We start from the raw sequence: 15,699 nt of genomic DNA on the forward strand, positions 1-15,699 counted from the left end.
TGTAATTAAGGGAGATGAAGGTAAATCTGGTAAATCATGTAGGCTATCTCAAAGTTTTACTCGAAGATTTGGTCAGTTTTTCTCATATCAGCCTACACAAGATTTAAAATACCCTTGCCACAGCAAACCTGCCGACTAAGCGAATTTCCATTTGTATGAATTGATTTTCAATTAAATATATTTTAATAACATTAGGTTTAACGAGTACCTAGGTTTGCTGCTACAAGGAAACTAATAAAGTGTGTTTTTTAGTAAAATATTGATAGCTTAGTACAAAATAAATAAATTTGCACAGTTTAATCAAAATATATCCATAAACAAGCAAACTACATTTGACAATAATATTCTCCATAAGAATAACATGGGAATTTTAAATTTACAATTTTTTTAATTTTCTCCGTTACCTACTTATAACCGAACAAAAATACTTTTATATACTAAATTATTTGTTTTTTTAAGCTCTTTAAAAGGGTCTAAAGAGAAATTGGAAAATTTTGTGTTTTAAGGGTCAAAAGTGAGAAAAACCAATTTTTACCCCATAAAACCCCCCGTAAAGCCTCGTTCCCATGGTCCGATCATGCTGGTTCGCGAACTCATTCAAGTTTATCCCGCTTTACACATTTTAACCAAATTTCATCAAAATAGGACAAAAATTACTCAAGTTATCGCGTTCACGGACGTATATATATATATACATGTATAAAAATTTGAACGAATGGTGTTTTTGGCCTCTGGGGACATCAAAATGAAAAAGTAAATCGGTCCCGGGTCTAGGTCTTACCGTGCCACCTACGGTAATAGCTACTTCCCTATAGGGAAATTCGCTAATAATCAAAACCAAAATGGTGGTATCCACAACTTACCAGATTTAAAATTCATAACTTAAACGTTTCCATTAAGGCCATAACAGTTGAATTTTGTTTCTAAAAGCGTTGGCGGATGTGTAACTATTATATACAAGAGATAAAGATTAAAATGTCTCTATTTTGTGTCCTCTTCCCGTTGCAAAGCACGGGTACAACAGCTAGTTCTATATATAATTCAGTTTTAAAAATCTTTGTACAACTAAATCTAGAGTTCTACTGGATCGATTTTATTAATTATTGGGTTGTTGGAAAGCTTAAGTCGTGTAGACTTGCAAATAATTATGAAAGTTTGTTTTTGTTATGATTTATGGTGAAACATAAAAAAAACATGTTTTCCATCAGAAATACATTGAAAACAGTGTTTTTCACACTTTTTATTTGGGTGTGACTTTTGGCTGCCTTTTTTTAGTATTTCCAAGAAGTGCATGGTATCAATTTGTAGGAAATTTTATTCTCTTTCAGAATATCACCTTCCACTTTGGTCGATTTCCTCGCCATTTAAAAGTTATTTTCAAAAAAGCTAAGCAACCTCCGAATTTATAGTAATGAGAAAATATTGAGTTTGGGATATTTTTGTTAGACTTTGTACAACTAAATCTAGACTTCTACCGGACCGATTTTGTTAATTAATGGGTAATTGGAAAGCCTAACTCATGTAGATTTGCAAATAATTATAAAATTGTGATTTTATGAAATATTTGTGGTGAAAAAGTAAAAATAAGAAAAAAACATTAAAAACTGCTTTTTTCAAGTTTCTATTTTCAAGATTCTATTTGTAGCCAGCTTTTGGCTGCCTTTACTAAGTATTTTCAAGAAATACATAAACATAGTAGTTATTTGTAGTAAATTTTATGTTATTTCAGTATATCACATTCACTTTGGTTGATTTTCCCTCCATTTAAAAGTTATTGGCAATAAGCTAAGTGATCTCCAAATTTATAGTGGTGAGAAAATACTGAATTAGATATATTTTTGTTAAACTTTGTACAACTAAATCTAGACTTCTACCGTACCGATTTTGTTACTTAATGAGTTGTTGGAAAGCCTAATTTGTGTAGATTTGCAAATAATTATGAAAATTTGATTTTATTTGATATTTGAGGTGAAAAAAATATAAATAAACAAAAATACATTTAAAACTCTTTTTTTCCAAGTTTATATTTGTAGCCAACTTTAGGCTGCATTTATTGAGTATTTTCATTTACATTTATTGAGTAATAGTAATTTGTAGGACATTTTATTCTCTTTCAGAATATCACCTTCCACTTTGGTCGATTTCTTCACCATTTCAAAGTTATTTGCAAAAACATTAAGCAACCTCCCAAATTATAGTGGCGAGAAAATACTGAATTAAAAACTCTGTACAATTAAATCTACAGTTCTACTGAACCAATTTTATTAATTAATAGGTCATTGGAAAGCCTAATTTGTGTAGATTTGCAAATAATTATGAAAAGTTTGATTTTTTAAGATTTAATAGGTGAAACCCGTCAAAACCGACAGTTACTGATCAGGTTGCAAGCAAGATCGTTTGACTATAAATCGATGATATATAACTCCATTTTTTGAACAATTTGTGTTGTTCGTGATTGTTTTATGTACGTCCGATCCTAATAATCAATAAATCAAATGGAAGCTGGTATTTCACTGAAGGTTCCTAGGTCAAAATAAAAATAGAATAACGTAATTAGAATTAAGTAAATATATCTCAAACTAAATTCCATATCCAAGATATGATCAAAATTGTATTTTCTGATTGAGCGATACAGTAGGCCTATCTTAAACTTTACTGATTAAAACTATCAATATCTCAAGTGAAAGCTTTTGAAGTATTTTAAGACCAAGACTTATGAAACAACATAAATAAAAATTGAGTTATGTATCATTGATTGCAGATAAGTAGGCCTACTAAAACGATCGTAATTATTGTTGATTCGTGATTCAGCAGTGTGATAGTCCGATCTTAATAATCAATAGCTCAAATGAAAGCTGGTATTTCAATTAAGGTTTTTAGACCAAAACATATAGGGTAATGTAATTATAACTGCTAAAATACATCTTTAATTGAAGTGAAAAAAATCAAATTTAAATTCTTTTGTCAAGTAATACATTAGATAAATTATTAATGATGATGCCTGATGTGCCTGATGGTGCCTGATGAATGGATTTGTATATGTGCTTGCATAGCTTTATTTTAAGACCAAAATTATCAAAATCGGGCGGGTAGAAGAGCCAAACAAATTCGAAAAAAAAAACAAATTTAACTCCCATAAGGAATTTACAGGGAGGCAGTTTTGTGAATGGCTCGAAATATAAGTCAAAAAGAATGCCGATGCTTGATGGCAAATCTGTGCTGCGTCCATACCTTTAGTTTAAGGACAATATTATGAAATTGTACGGGTAGAAGAGCTAACCCGACTCGGAATAGAAAAAAACAAAAAAACAATAATTTTTATTGATGGCGATAATTGGTTTACCTTTGTTATCGATTTTTCTTTGATTATATGTTGTTGTAAACAAATTGCATTTTCGTTTAAAGTGTGTTCCTTATGTTAAGTGTGTGATTCTAATGTTATGTGCTTAATCTGTACCATTAATATTAGTGAGTAAAGTGGTGTAGGCCTACGTATTTCATAACCATTATTTTACTAGAGACCGTTGTATTTAACCACAACGGGCACTGTTGCTAGTGACATACTAATATGAATTCCTTTATTTAATGGCAGATATTTTTAATATCGCACTTTACTTAAAAATTTCTTATGAGATATTTAGGAAAAAGTGGCTTTTTGGTTAAATTATTCCATTAAGTATTTTCAAAATTAAAAAAGCCACAAAAAATGGGAGTTCAAATTTTTTTGGAATATCCCTGTATTTTATAACCAATCGTATTTTTTCTATGAGCTACATCATGCAGAATGTTCACAAAAAGCTACTCTTTTCCAAATGTAACACGCTTCAACTCCTAAAAAGTAGCTTTATAGAAAATGCAACTACTAAAAACGTTTTAATCTTACTAATATTATAAACGTGAAAGTTTGTGTGTTTGTTTGTTTGAAGCTCAATCACGCATTAACCACTGGACGGATTGGGCTGAAATTTGGCATGATGATAGGTTACATTCCCGAATAACATATAGGCCCTAGGCATATTCTTATCTCAAAAATCCTTTCGGGCTCCGCCCCAGTGGCTCTGTAGTTCCCCGTGTTAACCTTATGAGTATTCATGAGAATTAAAGAATTTAGTCAGCTGTTTCAACAGAAAAAGTTGGTTCTATGATTTGCAAAAGCATTAAAAAGTTATAATATTTACCAACAGGGTGCAGCACTATTATTTTTTTGCATTTATGAAAACAGCTAATTTGAACTGAGCAGTAGTAAAAAACTGTGATAAGCAATGAGCACTGTCAAAGTAGGATTGTTTACAGTTATGTTTTTTTTTTTATTTCATGAATAATTAGTGATATTTAGCAATTTATAATTTGTTTTTATCAATTGTTTAGGTGAAGTGGTAGAACATTATGACTATTGTAGATGTGTCATACTATAGTATACTGTAAATTTAAAGAAGGAAATTTTATCAAACTGTGGCCTCCCCTAGTGCAAACGCAAAGCTTGAGTATAACTGGAATAATCATTTTATACTTATATGCCAACCCCGTACGAAGGACAGGTATGACTTCTAGTCATCTATATAAATAAAATTGGAGTTTTGTCTGTACATTGCTCAGGATCATAAACTTTTAGGTTATTTTTACGTTTTATACATATTTAAAGCCGAACATTTCTTTATACATTAAAGAAACCGGAACAAGTCTCATCTAAATTTCTGTCTGTCTTCCTGTCTGTCACGGCCCAAGAGCCATTTTACGCGGCCTTCTCCTGTAAAACGAGAGTACCTATCAAGTTCCAAATCATTTTAATGTATTCACTGGATTGGCGAGATTGTCTTTAGCCATTAAAATATGGCGTCACCAATTTGTAAATAAAATTACGGACGTTTAAAAACCCAATTTTGTGCAATTTTTTGTAAAGTTTTCTCCCAATGTTTATCACATATTCATCTATGAAATAATGAACAGCTGTTCGAATCAAGATTATTTCTTCTAGCTGTCACTGATATGTTTACATTGAATGTTGTTTACAAATACCGTACGGTAACCAATTCCGATCACGTTTTGAAAGCAAATCCAAACCAAGTCAGATTAAAAAAGTTTTTCCTTACATCACGGATTTAATTAATGACAAGAGTGCAATAATTTGTAGGGTAACTGTAAATGAAAATAGAGATTCTTTTTATATAAAATTGTTCTTGAGTTTTGATAACCGGGGAAAAGACCATGAATCAGTGTTGTATATGGCTGGGAAACTTACATTTTTTTAAATGAGCGTTTTCAGTCAAGACTCAGCACACGACCGACTTGTGTCTATATGTCCATAGTAAAAATAAAAGTAAGCCTACCGTGTATTTATGTTTTATTCATCATGTGTATAAGTGTACAGTTTGTGTATGTGTTTAAAAAACTCCAAGCGCACCTAATAGGGAAGCTCAAGACCTTATATTAGGACTGATGATGGCGATTTAATTTCGCTGAAATGCATCTCCTTTAATAGGATACATTAGGATTGACCGACGGACACAGGTTATTTAACCTTTTATTGATTGTCATACCGATCCGGAACAACAACAAACAACATAAAATGAAGTTATGTGTAATAGTTTGGCTAGCATATCTGAAAATATGCAAACCAACTGCTGTTCTTTATACTGTATATAAGAAGGTTTCAACTGAATAGGCTACTATAAGATCCCGGTGCGTAGAACGGGTACACAGCTAGTTTATATTGGTTCTAAAATCATCATAAAATATAATTTTTCAAACAATAAATTTTAAAATTAACCTTCATATTGGAAAATAGTGGTGATTTTTGAAAAAGTGGAATTCATATTTTTGTATGTCACAAGAATATTGTTGAAGTTTCCTATTTATTTAATGTTTTCTCTAAAGCCATAAATAAGTTAGGCCTAATGTCTGAGATAGCAATTAGTGTGGTAGGCCTACAGTTAATTTGATCACCCTGTATTCCTGTAATATTTATTTAAGATGTCATTAAAACAGTTTTTAAATGGCACTCTAAAAAAGCAGTGTGTTCGATATCTAAAGTTTTGTGTCAAGAACCTTTGGAAATAAGTAGGCCTACTCATGAGTTGACGAAGAAAGAAAGAGAAACGGATACGTATATGAGATTGGATGAATAACAAGAACTTAGGGGAGTTGTGGACAATAATTAGAATAAAGAGCTTTATGCTAATGATCCGTAAGAATATAAAGCGGTTTAGACTGAAGATCAGTTTGATAAATTTGTATGTTTATCCCAATTATTACCTGCAATGACACTTTTTATGCGCAAAGCTCTACGCGTTCCCTGGCTCTACTAGCCAAGCTGAAAAGAGAGATAACTTAACACTAAGTTAGTGCACTAGCAAATTTAGCTTCAGGGACAGATTCAAGAATGCTGTCGATGATGAACCGTGTTTTGAAAACATCTATTTCAAAAATAATACCAGATGTAGGCCTATGTGATGTTATCTACTAAACGTTTTTTTTAGTAAAGGTAAATCCTTTACAGTGAACTTTGGCAATATCCATCTCTTCGACTATTCACTCCTCACATCACGACTTCGATACCTAATCTTGGTTAAACATATTCCACAGATTTTTGTGTTCACAATACAGCTGGATAAATGTTTGAGGGAGGGGGAAAGGGGTTAGGGCTGATGACTCACCCTGCCAGGTATTCAGTGGTGGCAAATGACACAAATCCTAGAGTGGTGGCAAATATCACTTGGTGGCAAATAACACAGTATTCGCTGATTCGGGTGTTCCCTTAGCTCTGAAGAATTCCTAGAACCGCACTTATATCCTAGAAACAATTTTTTACAATAATGCAGGCCGACTTAACCAAATATAAACGTAATACAAAGCCTGTTCCTAATACTAAAGCAAGATTCAATATAGGCCTACACTAACTTAACTGTGTACAGTATCTATCTTACACGTTCTTCTATTATATTCATGAATAGGCCTACTTACCAACAGGAACAGCCGGCAGTAGCAGTAGTTTTAACTCCTGAGTCCTGACCTGAAATAAAATAGCTTAACTTAGTACAAGTATAAGTTTGTTTTTTAAGTTAAAGCACAAGAAAGAACTTCATTCTAGAATACAGAAAATCTAGACCTCTTTCGCTCTTTCTCTTGTTTGTTGACTCTTCTTGTCTTTAGATATTTAGTTTTATTACTCTTCTGAGGTTATGGTTATGTTAAGTTAGGCTACTTCAGTTCTTTGTTTATAGTTCTCTTCTCTCCGATATTTCCCGCGTTTCCCGCCATGCCCAAAACGGCACAAGGAAGATTTCTCAGGTGCCGTTTGACGTCACTTTGATGGAACACCATTACCGCAACGATACAGTTCTGAGCCATCGGCCTCGGTGGTGTAGTGAATAGCGTGTCGGGCTGAAAATCCGAATGTACCGGGTTCGAACTTCGAATCCCGCTGGTAGCACTTACTTTTTGTCAACAATTTTTTTCATATCAGCAAGTTTGGTTGGTTTTGTTAGGTTATGACAGTTTAGTTTTATAATTAAAAAATTATAAAATTGAATTTTAGGCATTTATAATATTTTATTTTATGAACAAAACTATTTTTTAGATTAGTAAACCTTCATTCGATTTTTTCATTATCAGCACGTTTGGTTAGGTTATGGCAGTTTAATAATAATAGAAAAATTATAAAACTGTCTGTTTCTTCAGACGCAGCAGTTCTTAGTTACATCAGCCGCTAGTGACATCAAACGGCACCTGAGAAATCTTCCGTGTGCCCCACCTCCGCCATGCCATTGTTTTCTTCTACCAGTACCAAAGGTGGGCAGATTTTCCCATCCTTGTTAGTCAGTCGTGACGTCATCGTTGATGCGATGCAGTTATCGTACTGGTATCGCATAGCTCCACAAGTCAATAGTCGATATCGAATACCCCTAATTTACTTTACTTGAGAATCGCTGAAACGAAACGCTTCCATCTTCTTTCTCGAATCTTGCTTGGTTAGGTTCAGGACTCTAGATTCTCGTTCTTTGGTTCTTTCTTTGTTTTTGTTTGGTTGGATTGCATGTAATGTCGACAAGCGTAACGAAAGAAAAGTTGTTAATCGTGTTTTCAGATATAACTCACTAGTTTAATTTTTAATTTATACCCGTACTTAACTTACGAGAAGTTGTTTTCTGGATAGGCCCAGGCCTAGTTTAACTTAAATTATACATTTTTATAATTATATGACTTAAGTATTAACTTAGGCCTAGGCCTATTAGAGGATTTTAAATGGAGGCAACAGAAGATAATAATGATGGTGATCAAGTGGAATCGAAATTACACTTTGTTAATACATACGACCAATTTTCTATTAAAATTGCAAGAAACCGAAGTATCTACGTATAGCAAATTTGTTTGCAGGCGTGCTTGTAAGCAGGATTTTGGCCATAACCTGTATAATACTATAATAGCTTCAAGTTCTTGTTTATCTTTTACTTGGTCACAAGCCAAGTCCAACTTGGTTATAAGCTCCTTATTACCGATAATACAATTAGATTTGCATATGAGCGGTAAATTTAATTTACAGACCGTTCTATAACTTTAGTTTAAAAGCGTTTTCTACTGTGACTATCACAATCATACTTCATATTCATAGATTGTAGAGAAACAACCTAAACCTACATTAATAACAACCTACAACCATAACCATCAACCATGATGTTATGTTAACGAATTCGACGCGAATAACGATCAAATATCGATAGACGATATTTAGAACTACATCGACTTCCCGAATCGATCGAATCAACGTGACGTCACGACTGACTAACAAGGATGGGAAAATCTGCTCACCAGTACCAAAGCTCTTTTTTTTCCTTGTCGAAAAGGTGGTCTGGGAATTTTTGCCAATGAGACTTCAATGTTCTCTGTGGTTATCCATTAGTAAACACAATTTTATTTTCCAGATAATTCAATGGTGAATAGATTTTTGTTAGTAAGAAACATAGATGTGGTATATCGTGGTGCATGTTGTTTTTGTTAATTAAAAGTAGGATTCGGGATTATAAAGATTTGATGGATTTCATTAAATGGAAGGTTAAGGTGACACTTCTCTGCTTGGGGTCGATCTGGAACACCGGGTAGATAGGAGATGTGGGATAAAAAGCGCGCCGTTTCGGTAACCTTCCTCCACCACTATGGGGGACCCAACGCAGATATGTCAGTTCCTCAAGCCGTGCACGCGGTTGTTAATACGCTCCTGGCCGTTCATACAAAAGGTTGACTGCAGTTAAAGTTATATATTCGGAATCTGCATTAACTGCAGAATCTGACAGTATAAATATAATCTTATTTAAATCGTAATTCGAATTTTAACAACTAAAAATATTAAACAAATATCACACCTTGACATGAAAAAGTTACTAAGCGAGGATTATTTTAATTTTTTGGTCAGAAGCAAACTTCAAGCGACAAAATTGTAGCTAATGCAATTTCAAATAAAATTTTCTAGTCGTGTGTAATGGAGTAATTAGTAACGCAAAGAGGTTCTTTATAAATCGCGCCGCGGGCCGTCCTCCCTGGTTCCGCTGATCTTTTCGTTTACGGTACTCCCAGAAACGTTTTGAGTACAACCAATAGTTATATTAAATACATTTTTAATACAGGTAACACATAACTAAATACTGTATTACCACCTTCTAGGTAAAATATTTACATACAATGTTACCATAAATTAAAATATAAAATGTAGACTATAGATGCAGGAACAGGGACTGGTAATCCTCCTTTGTTTAAATGTAACAAGAAATCGTGTATTATCTGCTTTGTTCAGTAATTAATGAGAAATTTCAAATATTAAGGCCCAGATCAAATAATTGATAAGGTCATAAATACTAAACCTAGGAAGTATTTTTCAATAGCAAAAATTTAATAATAAATTAACAAATCCAATTGTTAGTCGTGTTCCTTTGACAATATGAGTATTTGTATAATGCTGTAAACACACGATTAGTAGTAAACAGTGTTTTGAGTGTCATTGTTATACTGTATATGTTTTAAAATTCATATCATCACACATAAGATAAAAGGGTTTGGTTAATAATACTAAACAGTACTTTTAAGAATATGTTTTACTGTCCACAATCGTGCTTAAATATAGTACAGGTTGCATTACATGTTGTGAAACAAAACGAATTTCTTCAATCAAATTCAAATTCGGCCGAAAGTCGAACGCCAGCGTCGGACACTGCCGTTTGCCGTATATGGCTGAAAGCATAGCATCTCATTTTCCCCTTCCAGAAACTGATGAGAACCTTTTCTGCGAAGGAGTGGGGGATTGTGGGAGAGCCCCTCACGTCGATTTAAGAAAATCTTTAAATTTATTTTATAATATTTTAGATAGAAAATTAACTTTTTAATTATTAAATTAAATTTAAAATTTTTAATTATAAAATTAAACCGTCATAACCCAACTCAACCAACCAAACTTGCTGATAATATAAAAAAGATATAAGATAAAAATCAAATGAAGGTTTCCTAATTTAAAAAAAAATAGTTCTGTTCATAGATAAAATTATAAATGCACCAAATTCTAACAAAATACAGTATGTACAGTTAAGTAGTTAAGAAGTATTCGCATTCTAAGCAAAAGCTTGGACAAAAAGTTAGTGTCGCCGGCGGGATTCGAACTGGGGACTTCCAGATCACAAGTCCGAGACGCTATCAACTACGCCACGAACCAAGGCTCCTTCCACGAACACTGATGGAATCATATCGTCTCGTTACGGTAATGGTGTTCCCTCAAGAGCAGAATGACGTCACGCCCCCCACTCCTTCTCTAAAGAGGTTCTCATCAGTTCCTGGAAAGGGGAAAACTAGGCGCTATAGGCTGAAAGCGTCCGTCGTCTGCCGATCTTCCCTACTTTTCATAACATACAAAAAATAAAATTTAGACTCGAACACTTGAGCTATAATTCTAACTGGAGGTAGCACTGAATGTCAAAGATGCGTGTCGCCAGCCGCTATGTTTGCGTGAGGCGGGTGTCATAAGAAGCCATGTTATTTCTATGCCAAGAAAACTCACTGCTATACCAACCTAGTTATAAGAAGCCATGTTATTGCTATGATAAGAAAACCAACTGCTATACCAACCTAACAAAATCAGCGACATGCTTTTGACAGACTTCTGTCATGGCCGTGCTACCTCCAGTTATAATTTTAGCTCAGTGGACTCGAACGATCCCGAGGTTTGGGTTAGAGTTTGTAATTAGTCCATTCGTTCGCCACAAGTGTAAAGACTACAATGAATTTCAATATGGTAGAACGATTTTCAATAAAAATTATTAAAGATTCCCTGGTATAATTGTTTATCTAGCTATATATAAAATATTTGGGGGGGGGTCACGACCCCCCTGACCCCGCCTGGGACCGCCCTTGTTAAATACTGATTATGAAATGAGACTGTTCTAAACTTCACATTGATGGTCCGTAGATCCATGACGTAATAGTTAGTTATAAAATTAAGATAAATTATAAAATTAATTTTTTAATAATAAAATTAAAATGTCATAACCTAACCAAACTAACCAGACTTGATGATAATGAAAAAATCTAATGTTTACTAAATATGTCTATGTTTATTAATCGAAAACATAGTTATGCTCATAAAATACAACTATATAAATGCCTCAAATTCAATTTTGATTTTTTGGTAAATATGCATTTTAGGGTTTGCATTCGATTTTTGATTTTTTTCATTCTACTCTAAATTTAACGCTGATTCCGAAAATGACGTTCTTTTTCCGCGGAAAACGACCATAACGCGGAAAAACGACCAAAAACTATTTTTTATCAAAACACGTCATGTGGGTACTCAAATTAACCGGAATATTATGCAGATCACGAATATGCATATTCGGATCCGACGTCAAATAAGCGAGATTTTCACGAAAATCTGCGACGGTATTTTGGATTTTTGCTCCAACTTTTGTCTGTGTTAAAATACCAGCTGATCAGCTGGTCATTGTTTTATTATAATTGTTTATGTTTTAATTGAACAGTTTAATTTCCTGAATGAAATTAATTGTGTCTTGGTCAGTTTTTAAAGTCTAAAATCTTTTCTTATTTTAATGAACGAAATTTGTGCGGGTTGTGAGTGGAAGTATTTTGACTTTTGGGGTTTCCAGCATGGTGATATAGCTGGTTTTTTTGATCATGGATTAATTCAAGAAGCTATTCAGTGTCCAAAGTGCAAAAACATAGTGCACATTGATCAAAATTTTAGTTTTTATTGCCAGACAAGAGTTTTCTTAAGAAAGCAAAAGAAAGCCCCTTGCGGCTGGAAGGGGTCCGGCAGAGTTGAAAGTTTTTTTGCTAAGACAAATTTAAAACCATTATCATTTTTTCAATTGATTGTCCACTTTTTATTTTTCGATCCGCCTAGACAACCATTTTTGGTCAGAAACTTAGGAGTCCAACACCACACTGTTGTAGATTGGTACAGTTTTATGAGAGAAGTGTACGTGTACCACGTCTCGATAGAATAAGTACTCAGTTGGGTGGCCCGGGTTGCGTGGTAGAAATTGATGAGGCACTTTTTGGTAAAAGAAAATACAATAGAGGCCGTATCCTTAAAGGGCAGTGGGTTTTAGGAGGCCAGCAGCGGGGATCAAACAAGTGTTTTTTGGTGCCTGTTAAAGACAGAACTGCCCGCACCTTGATCAGGCTAATTCGACGGTGGGTTTTACCCGGAACGACAATAGTCACTGACAGCTGGCGAGCGTATGCTACCATCTCGCAGTACCACTTCAACCAACCACCTCACGGTCAATCACTCGAGAAACTTTGTTGACCCGACTACTGGCGCCCACACAAATTCAGTTGAGCGTGGTTGGAGAAAAGCAAAGAGCAAGGATTCCAAAGTACGGCGTAAAAACCGAACACTTTGACGGGTATTTGGCGGAGTTTCTCTTTAAGAAAGCATACCCTGGAAAGGACAGAGTCCACGCCTTCTTCAGAGCAGCTGCAGAGCTCTAACCACCAAAGTATTAAAGGTATTTTCTCTACTTCAGGTAAAAGGGATGATACTAAGCATAAAGTAACCTAACCTAACCTAACCTAACCAAACCTAACCAAACCTAACTTAACCTAACCAAACCTAACCAAACCTAACTTAACCTAACCTAACCTATCCTAACCTAACCTGACCTAACCTAACCAAACCTAACTTAACCTAACCCATCCTAACCTAACCAAACCTAGCCTAACTTAACCTAACTTAACCTAACATATCCTAACCTAACTTAACCTAACCTATCCTAACCTAACCTAACCTAACTTAACCTATCCTATCCTAACCTAACCTAACCTAACAAGCAACATGACAGTGCTACAACAACCAATGAATAGGTTGGTACTGCCAAACAAATTTCCCATACGGTAATCCTCCCGACTAATTACCCATTATTTCCCGTTAAATTACCCATTACACATTAAATTACCCTTTCTCCCACCTAACTTTCCGATGATAAACCACGTTAGATGTCTCACCCACCCAAAACCCCGAATTCCCACCTGCCCCCTAGTGAGTTGAAGTTATTGCTGGTAGTATCACATTTTCGTGAAAATCTTTCGTGAGTACCCACATGACGTGTTTTGATAAAAAAAGGTTTTTGATCGTTTTTGTCGTTTTTCCGCGTTATGGTAGTTTCCGCGGAAAAAGAACGTCATTTTCGGAATCAGCGTTAAATTTCGAGTAGAATGGAAAAAAAAATCAAAAATCGCGTGCAAACCCTAAAATGCATATTAACCTCTCCGGTATTTCCCGCCATGCCGTGTATTAAAAATTATTATTATTTCTCACATAATAATAAAATTAAACTGTCATAACCTCACCAAACCAACCAAACTTGCTGATAATGAAAAATATTAGACAAAAAATTAAAATGACCAGCGAGATTCGAACACGTCACCATCAGATTATCAGTCCGGCACGCTATCCACCAGACCACCGAAGTCGATGTCGTATCACCTTATCGTTGCGGTGATGGTGTTCGAGAGCCAATAGAATTGTGGAAAAAAGTAACTGTTCCCTTTGCATTATTTTGTTGAGCGGAGCGAGCGAAGCTCTTATACATCGACTTTTATGCATTTCGTAATACGCAAACTCCTCCTAGACGGCTGAATCAATCGTTTTCAAATTTTGCATGGTGATAAAGACCATATCGGTGAGTGCCAACATCTATACGGCGTTAAAAAAGCCTCTCAGGAATCCGCCCCACTGGGTCTCAAAAGTTTCAATGTAATCCTTATGGAATCAGTATTTGACACATAAACAAAGACATATGATCAGCTGTTGAATTTTGAATGCAGTAGAATAGCTGATAGCATTATTCCACAGATATTAGAACATAAACGGTGGTATGGATCAAATATAATCAAGTGACGACACTAGCTTGAGGTCAGTGACGTAGGAAGTGGCGAAGGAAGTAGTCAAGGTGAGCAGTCTAGAGTGTGGAAACTGTTTAAGACGATTAGATTTAGGTAGGTATCTGCATTCCTAAAATTCTATGGGAAGGGAGGAAAACGGGTCCGTGACGTAGGAAGTGGTGAAGGAAGTAGTCAAGACGAGCTGCCTGGAGTGTGGGAACTGTTTATGACGATTAGATTAAGGTATCTGCATTCCTAAAATTCTATGGGAAGGGACGAAAACAGGTCCGTGACGTAGGAAGTGGTGAAGGAAGTAGTCAAGGTGAGCTGTCCGGAGTGTGGGAACTGTTTATGACAATTAGATTAAGGTATCTGCAATCCTAAAATGCTATTGGAAGGGAAGGAAACAGGTCCGCGACGGGGGAAGTGGTGAAGGAAGTAGTAAAGGCGAGCTGTTCGGGGTATGGGATTTGTTTATGACCATTAGATTAAGGTATTTGCAATCCTAAAATGCTATGGGAAGGGAGGAAAACAGGTCCGTGACGTAGGAAGTGATGAAAAAAGCAGTAAAGGCGAGTTTTTCGGAGTGTGGGAACTGTTTATGACGATTAGATTATGGTATCTTGGTATCTACAATCTTAAAATTCTACGGGAAGAGAGGGAAACATGTCTGCGACGTAAGAAGAGGTGAAGGAAGTAGTAAGGTGAGCAGTGTGGAGTTTGGGAACTGGAAACTGTTTGTAGCAGTTAGATTAATGTATCTGCAATGCTGAAATGCTATGATAAGGGATGGAAGCATGCCCATGACATAGAAAATTGTGAAAGAAGTAGTAAAGGCTAATAGTGCGGAGTGTGGGCAATGTTTGTGGCAATTAGATTAACGTATCTAAATTCCTAAAATGCTATGGAAAGTGATGAAAACAGGTCCACGATGTAGGAAGTGGCTTAGGAAGTAGGTATAAACACATGTTGAGAACCGTCTGTGGCAGTTAGATTAATGTATCTTCAATCATAAAATGCTATGAGAAGGGAAGGAAACATCCCCCACGACGTAGGAAGTAGTAAAGGCTGGCAGTGCAGAGTGAGGGAACCGTTTGGGCAGTTAGATAAATGTATCTAATACTTAAATGCTGTGAGAAGGGAAGGAAACATGTCTATTACGTAGGAATTAAATGGTGAAGGAATTAGTAAGGCTTGCAGTGCAGAGTGTGGGAACTGTCTTTGGCAATTACATTAATGTATCTGCAATCCTAAAATGCTATGGTAAGAGACGGAAACAGGTCCACGACGTAGGGGGTGGTGAAGGAAGTAGTAAAGGTG

General features: G+C 35.2%; 1 protein-coding gene across 4 annotated transcripts in view; it reads right to left on the bottom strand.

The window, feature by feature from the left end:
- LOC128982769 (uncharacterized) overlaps positions 1-15,699 on the bottom strand; it is a 72,565-nt gene that overhangs the window by 18,009 nt on the left and 38,857 nt on the right. For 2 of the 4 annotated variants that reach the window (XM_054401733.1, XM_054401732.1), the window contains exon 2: positions 6,961-7,009. The gene's annotated coding sequence lies outside the window, so the exon portion shown is untranslated. Of the gene's footprint in view, positions 1-6,960; positions 7,024-7,105; positions 7,249-15,699 lie in introns of those variants that run through there. The other 2 variants (XM_054401730.1, XM_054401731.1) reach the window with 2 other exon arrangements.

This window comes from Macrosteles quadrilineatus, unplaced genomic scaffold, assembly GCF_028750875.1.
Source record: "Macrosteles quadrilineatus isolate MER2022 unplaced genomic scaffold, UCM_ALF_1.0 Scaffold_1__1_contigs__length_201487025, whole genome shotgun sequence".
Taxonomy (NCBI): domain Eukaryota; kingdom Metazoa; phylum Arthropoda; class Insecta; order Hemiptera; family Cicadellidae; genus Macrosteles; species Macrosteles quadrilineatus.